This window comes from Schistocerca serialis, chromosome 9, assembly GCF_023864345.2.
Source record: "Schistocerca serialis cubense isolate TAMUIC-IGC-003099 chromosome 9, iqSchSeri2.2, whole genome shotgun sequence".
NCBI classification, from domain to species: domain Eukaryota; kingdom Metazoa; phylum Arthropoda; class Insecta; order Orthoptera; family Acrididae; genus Schistocerca; species Schistocerca serialis.
Window position 1 is genome coordinate 314,368,838 of NC_064646.1, and position 8,091 is coordinate 314,376,928.

An 8,091-nucleotide genomic window follows, 5' to 3' on the forward strand; every position below is an offset into this window, starting at 1 on the left:
TTTCGTTGTGGTTAGAGCTTTTCACGCAATTTCAGTCTCCAACTTTCTGCTCCAAAAGTGAAAATATTTTATCAGCACCCATCTACGCAGGGAGAAAAGATCATTATAATAAAATAAGAGAAACGAGAGATCGTTTTTCCCGCGCATTGTCAGGGAGTGGAACGGTAGGGAGATACTGTGAAAGTGGTTCGATGAAACCTCTGCCGGGCGCATTACTGTGAGTAGGTGTGTATTCATGTAGATGTCGACGTAGATGTTCCATTCGTTGCTATGATGAAACTATCGCCATGAGGAGAATTTTATTATGCCTGCATCGTGGAATGCATTTCGCACATGGACTTGTGATGTATGTTTTGCAGACAGAGAAGAATCATGTTACGTGCAACTCAGAATAAAGACATTAACTGCAGGCAGCCTTAGCGCATCACATTGTTTGTTACAGCACGTTTAAACAGCAATGTTTTGTCATAAGGAAAACTAACTCGTTAGTAGATTTTAGATTGCTATCACGGTTGTACCAAGGAAGCAGGCATGAGCAACCGGCCCTTGTAGTAAATCTGTAAGGTCTAGCATGATGGTAAGTCAACAAAGTAACACTGATGCTTCTTTGACCCGTAACGTGCCCGCGGAGACTAGCACGAGCTACTCAGCAGCAAACACGCTATTGACGCCAGTTATGTAGGTGTTAATTCGTCGGATTACTCCTGCTTGCGTCTTGAGTATTAGTGTGACCCGTGCAATTTTTCGGTCTTTTGGTGAGGATCTTTCGTCGAACGAGTGGTTGTATATGATTTTGAAGTACGGAGCTGTTATATCAGCATACTCTGAAAGGAACATAACTGGTATACAGTCTGAACCGGAGGACTTGACTTGAGTACGTGACTGAAGTCGCTTTCCTACACCAACGACATCTACTTCTGTGTCACTTATGTTGGCAATAATTCTGGATTTGAGTTCTGGAATACTTTCCTCTCCTTCTTTGGTGAAGGAATTTCGGAGAACTGTATTTAGTAACTTCGCTTTAGTGGAACTGTCATCGGTAACATTACCTTCACTACTGTGCGATACTGATTGTGCCTTGCCACTGGTGTACCACATTTCGAAAGCTTCTATTCTCTTCTTGTCCAAACTATTTATCGTCCATGTTTCACTTCCATACATGGCTGCACTCCATACTTACAACCAGTATCATTTTGGATTTTCCACCTGACGTCGAGGCAGTTTCCCCGTGAAATCTGTTAAAATCATCTCGCTTTGAAATTTGCGATAAATTTTGAGCTTCTGTAAAACATTTCCAATCCTGGGGATCTTGTGTTGTTTTAAATTTGGTATTCTTTTTTCGTTGCCTCTAACCTACTTTGTGTGCCATGGGGGACTTTGTATCGTCTATTATTAATTTATTTGTTTAAGTGTCGAGACTGTTTCTTTGAATTTAAGCCACATCTGGTCTCAACCATCATACTCAATCGGAAGGAACGGAGGCTCTCTCTTGGTAAGGCGTCACAGCATCTGTTTTTTTTTTCATGTAAATTGGGAGTTGTATTCAGAGTCACTACAGCGACCTTGGTGACAATAATCCCTCTGTCCCACATAACGATCCCTATTTTCTCGGGGTTGGTTGTTGCTATGAGGTCGAATATGTTTTCACAAACATTTACACTACAAGTGGACCCCTGAACTAATTGTTCAAATAGTGTTCTGTGAAAGCACTTAGTGCAATTTTCGACGATTTTTTATGCCTGCCACAAACTACGGTATAAACATGTAATTTCGCAAACATATTCAGAGTACACTGAGGTCACCACCAAGAATAATTGTATGAGTAGGGTTGTTGTGTTGTTGTGGTCTTCAGTCCTGAGACTGGTTTGATGCAGCTCTCCATACTACTCTATCCTGTGCAAGCTTTTTCATCTCCCAGTACCTACTGCAACCTACATCCTTCTGAATCTGCTTAGTGTATTCATCTCTTGGTCTCCCTCTACGATTTTTACCCTCCACGCTGCCCTCCAATACTAAATTGGTGATCCCTTGATGCCTCAGAACATGTCCTACCAACCGATCCCTTCTTCTGGTCAAGTTGCGCCACAAACTTCTCTTCTCCCCAATCCTATTCAATACTTCCTCATTAGTTATGTGATCTACCCATCTAATCTTCAGCATTATTCTGTAGCACCACATTTCGAAAGCTTCTATTCTCTTCTTGTCCAAACTATTTATCGTCCATGTTTCACTTCCATACATGGCTACACTCCATACGAATACTTTCAGAAATGACTTCCTGACACTTAAATCAATACTGGATGTTAACAAATTTCTCTTCTTCAGAAACGCTTTCCTTGCTATTGCCAGCCTACATTTTATATCCTCTCTACTTCGACCATCATCAGTTATTTTGCTCCCCAAATAGCAAAACTCCTTTACTACTTTAAGTGCCTCATTTCCTAATCTAATTCCCTCAGCATCACCCGACTTAATTAGACTACATTCCATTATCCTTGTTTTGCTTTTGTTGATGTTCATCTTATATCCTCCTTTCAAGACACTGTCCATTCCATTCAACTGCTCTTCCAAGTCCTTTGCTGTCTCTGACAGAATTACAATGTCATCGGCGAACCTCAAAGTTTTTATTTCTTCTCCATGAATTTTAATACCTACTCCGAATTTTTCTTTTGTTTCCTTTACTGTTTGCTCAATATACAGATTGAACAATATCGGGGAGAGGCTACAACCCTGTCTTACTCCCTTCCCAACATTTCGAAGAGAAGTCGCCTGATTTTAGTGCGATTTCCGGTTCGCAGTCTAAGAGAAAGGACGTAATTTCAGTGCGCTTTCTGATTCGAATTCGAAAAGAAATCACATAATTTTATCACGATATTTACAGTGTACTGTGGCACGTTAGCACATGATAACTGGTCAGCACTGCATGCTCTCCAACGAGCTCCCATGCTGGCCACAAGACTGGTTCGGAGATATTGTTTCAGAGCGTTCCGTTGCTCCGCCAGCTTGGCTCACAAGTGCAGGATGGTCATCGGCGCATGTGGACGTGCTCGAGCACGTCTCCCCACCGCATCCCACACTTGCTCGATGGGATTTAAGTCGGGGGTGTGTACAGGCCAGTCCATTCGCCGTATGAGTAGGGTACCTGTTTGAAATGAGGCTCAAGTCGTCATTTAACTGTTCAGCAACGGTATCATCTGGGTCTAGAGGTCGGTAAAAGGAACCAAGTATTAATTTACACTGGTTTTCCAGTATAGATTCTATCCATACTGACTCACGGAAGGTATCTACTTCAATTTCCCTACAGCTTAGACTACTCCTAACAGAAACAAAGCACACACCACCAATCGTATTTGCTCTACCCTTTCTCAACAGTCTGGTCCTTTGTAAAAACTTGAGTTGAATTTATCTCTGGCTTTAGCCACCTTTCCGTACCTATTGCGATTTGAGCTTCAGTGCTTTATATTAGTGTCTGGAGCTCTGATTCTCTCCCAACACAGCTACCGACAAGTTACTACCATAACATGTGTGGTTCCTGCATCGACCCGTGTCCTCTCTTTGACCAGCACCCTTTTTGTTATTTTCCGAGACACTCTTGCCTGAACAACCGCCCGATTCACTGCACACATTCCTGCTACGAATGCAGCCGCTTCCTGTGTGTAGTGGACGACCGATCTATTATGTTGGACCGTATACCCTATCAATCTATAGCGCAAGTCGAGGAATCTGCAGCCTACACTGTCGCAGAACTGTCTGATCCTTTGATTAAGACCCTCCATTTGTCTCTGTACCGAAGTTCAGAGTTCAGACCGTAGGCACCTCTAGAGGAGTACCGCTTCAATGTTTGGAATTAATGTCGAGTTTAAAACATGACTACTGAAAAGCTCTTAGTCAATGGAAGCTCGTATGGTGACAGGTTTGCTCGAACCGAGTAAAAGACTTGCAGCCGTTTTAACGTCACCTTAAAGCGTAATTTGTTTTACAAATTTTTTTACGCTGCAACCGACTTTTCAACGTATTACATACCACACCTATTAAAACTGCTTAAATCGAAAAGTTGTTTGTTGTTGTTGTTGTTGTTGTGATGGTGGTGGAGGTGGTAGTGGGACCTTCATCTTGAAGATTGGTTTGATGCATTCCTTAGCAGCATGGTCGTTTAGATGGTTCAAGTGTTATGGTGTCGTGAGGCATACCGTTGCGTCGTGTGCTAATCTCCTAAACTCTGAACATGGTAAACTAACTGGTCAATGTTATTGTGTCACTGTACTCCTTCCCCATGCGCTTCTCATCATGCATGCATTCGGCCCTGTTTTCATTTTTATGGATGACAATGCGCAATCGAACAGCGCAGGCATAGAAGCTCTTGGGACTAAATGATATTCGGCGAATGGACTGGCCTGTACACACCCCCGACTTAAATCCCATTGAGCAAGTTTGGGATGCGGTGGGGAGACGTGCTCGAGCACGTCCACATACGCCGATGACCATCCTGCAGTTGTGAACCAAGCTGGCGGAGCAACGGAACGCTCTGAAACAATATCTCCGAACCAGTCTTGTGGCCAGCATGGGAGCACGTTGGAGAGCATGCAGTGCTGACCAGTTATCATGTGCTAACGTGCCACAGTACACTGTAAATATCGTGCTAAAATTATGTGATTTCTTTTCGAATTCGAATCAGAAAGCGCACTGAAATTATGTCCTTTCTCTTAGACTGCGAACCGGAAATCGCACTAAAATCAGGCGACTTCTCTTCGAATGTGTGCTGATAAGAAAATAAAACAAACGAAAGTGTGTCTTATAGCATTCTTCCTATGGTAAGGAGAAATGATAGCTGAGTGCAAAAACTATGTTCAGCCACACTACGATCAACTCAGATAAGGAACGCAACTGTCTGTTTCCGACTGCGCATGCTTTGATGTGATGTCAAACGTTCCAGCTGTGTTCCTCACAGCACCAAGTGTGCATTTTTCGCTAAAAGAGCGTGTGGTGTATTGTCCAAGCATAGAGTATGAGGGATTTTTGAAGAGCAATTGGCTTGTCGGCGGCGTTGATTCTTTGAAAGTGTCATCTAAGAATTTACGCAACTGACAATTTCTGACAAATTTTAATAGTTAAGAATCAAATGTGAGTGACTTAGAGCTCTAAACTACTTATAAAAAGTGTTTTGTTTTCTGATACTTCATGGTGTGTGAGGTTATTATGTGAAAGTGTTAATAAAATTAAAAAGTTTCGAACAGAAAAAGAGAGTCTAATGCAAGAACTGGCAATTGATTGACTCAGGTTCGATTCTCACTGCTACCTATCATTCTCTTTGCTCATTTTAGTTTATTCCTAACCATGGTATACTATTAATTACAAAATTTAAATATATTTCAATATTTCAGTTTTTAGGTGTAAAATTGATACATTCAGTTTAGTTATGATTACTGTGCTTTCTTCAATGAGTGCTAGTCCCGCAAGTTTTGGTGGAGAATTTCCGTGCAGATGAGGTACTAGCGGAAGCAAAGCTATGAAGACCGGTCGTGAGTCGTGCTTGGGTAGCTCAGCTGGCAGATCCGGCTCGAATGCCGAGCGTGAAAGTTAATTTATCGCCTCACCGCAGTGTCGCGCGCCTCTGGACAGCTATTCCTTAGTCTTAAAAATGGTTCTAATGGCTCTGAGCACTGCGGTCATCAGTCCCCTAGAACTTAGAACTACTCAAACCTTACTAACCTAATGACATCACACACATTCATGCCCGAGGCAGGATGGGAGCCTGCGACCGGAGTGGTCGCTCTGTTCCAGACTGTAGCGCCTAGAACCGCACGGCCATTCCGGCCCGCTTTTCCTCAGTCTTGTTTGTGTTTTCGCCAAACCCTCATATTCCGTGCAGCCCGGATCATTGGAGATTCATGGCTGGCTCGTTGACACAATTTATGTAACATCTTATCAGATTCATAATGCCTATTTTGATTCTGATAACTACGTCTTTTTCATAATGTTTCCGGATCCACTACAAGCAGATGGGCTGCTTTTGCGTCATGGTTCTCGACTTCCCTTCCAGTATAATGATGTGTTTCATTACTATTCTGCTTCTTGTTCACGCAGAGTGTTCAGTCTCCCGCTGGAAGCTGACGACAGTTTGCTTAAGGGGGTGTTGCATCTACGAGGGGCGTTTGAAAAGTCCGAGAGATGGCACCATCGGCGCGTATCGAGGTCATGTTAAGTTAGTAGCATCTTTGGAAAGAACGCACACGAAGTTTCAGCGATATTGGTCTATTTCTTTGTGTTTGGCATTCGTGTGATTCAAGGAAGTCACGTGATTTTCAAAAAATGGACAAAAAAGAATTTCGTGTGGTGATTAAACATTACTTTATGAAAGACAAAACACCTCATGAGGCTAAAGAGAAGCTTGATAAACATTACGGTGACTCTGCACCTTCGATTAGAACAGTTTATAAGTGGTTTAAAAATTTTCGGAGTGGCCATATGGGCACAAGTGATGCTGAACGTTCTGGACGCCCTCTGGAGGTTACGACTCCAGCAATCATTGATAAAATCCATGATATGGTGATGGATGACAGAAGAGTTAAGGTACGTGGGACTGCGAGTGCTGTGTGCATTTCGAATGAACGGGTACATAATATTTTGGGTAAACATTTGGACATGTGAAAGCTATCCGCATGATGGGTACCGCGGTTGCTCACGCTTGACCATAAACTAAATGGTGTGAAGTGTTGCAAGGTTGATTTGCAGCTGTTCCGCAGAACGTTACGCGTAGTGTCGTCACTGTGGATGAAACAGGAATATATTACTATACTCCTGAGACCAAAGAACAATCAAAACAATGGGTCACCGATGGAGAATCTGCACCAAAAAAGGGCGAAGACCATTCGTTCGCCCAGAAAGATTATGGAGACTGTCTTTTGGGATTCACAAGGCATAATCCTCATCTACTATCTGGAAAAGGATAAAAGTATTACAGGTGCATATTATTCATCGCTATTGGACTGTCTGGAAACCAATCTGCAAGAAAAATGCCGGCGATTGGACCGCAAAAATGTCCTTTTCCATCACGACACTGCACCAGCACGTACCTCAGCAGTTTTGGTCGCAAAATTAATGGAAATGGGATTCCAACTCGTTACACGTCCCCCCTGTTCTCCAGACTAGGCTCCCTCGGATTACTATTTGTTCCCCAATTTGAAGAAATGGTTGGTAGGACAAAGATTTTATTCAAACGAGGAGGTGATTGCAGAAACTAATAGCTATTTTGCAGACTTGGACCATTCCTACTATTCGGAAGGCATCAACAAATTAGAGCAGCGTTGGATGAAGTGTATAAGTCTAAAAGGAGACTATGTTGAAAAATAAAACGGTTTACCCCAAAGACGTAAGTGGTTTTTATTTTTGCACAGACTTTTCAAACGCCCCTCGTATACGCTGATGTGAAGGGTATATAAGGCGAACCCTGATCCGGTTGCAGTGTAATAGTGGAATCCGTTGAGTATAGATGGTAGTCAAACGTAATCACTGGCACATCAACTTGTTCTTGGAGAGCTACACAGAAGAAGTATGAAAAAGGTTGGAATCCCCTCCAGCCTGCAAAGTCGGTTTAAAAGATTTATCCCCACTGAAGATAGAGAGGAATCACCACGTTTCCCACGTCCCAAAAGACGTAAATGCACCACCTGCACTACAGAAACTGGTTGCAGAAGGATGTCAAACTATGAATGTAAAAACTGCCATAACGCCATCTGCCTATCCCACGCAAATATGGTCTGCCAACTTTGCTTTTCTATGCGCCAATGTGTTCCTTCTGGTAATTCCGAGTGAGTGTGAAAGACACCAGCATCAGAAAAGTGGCTTACAATTGGAGTTTTTTTCTTAAGTTTACTGTTTAGTAAAATTTATGTACTAAAAACTGTAACAGTTTGGTGGTGGTTTCAAAATTTCAGTCCTTTCAATTTTGTTACTTTTGTGGTTAATAAAACAATTTTTTCATCGACGTTCGTATGTTCTGTCTCTACACATTCCCATCAAAGTAACTGATTACGTTCAGGGTACTAAAGTTGATAATCTGCGATAATAGGTGATTTCAAAATCTGTGCCTGT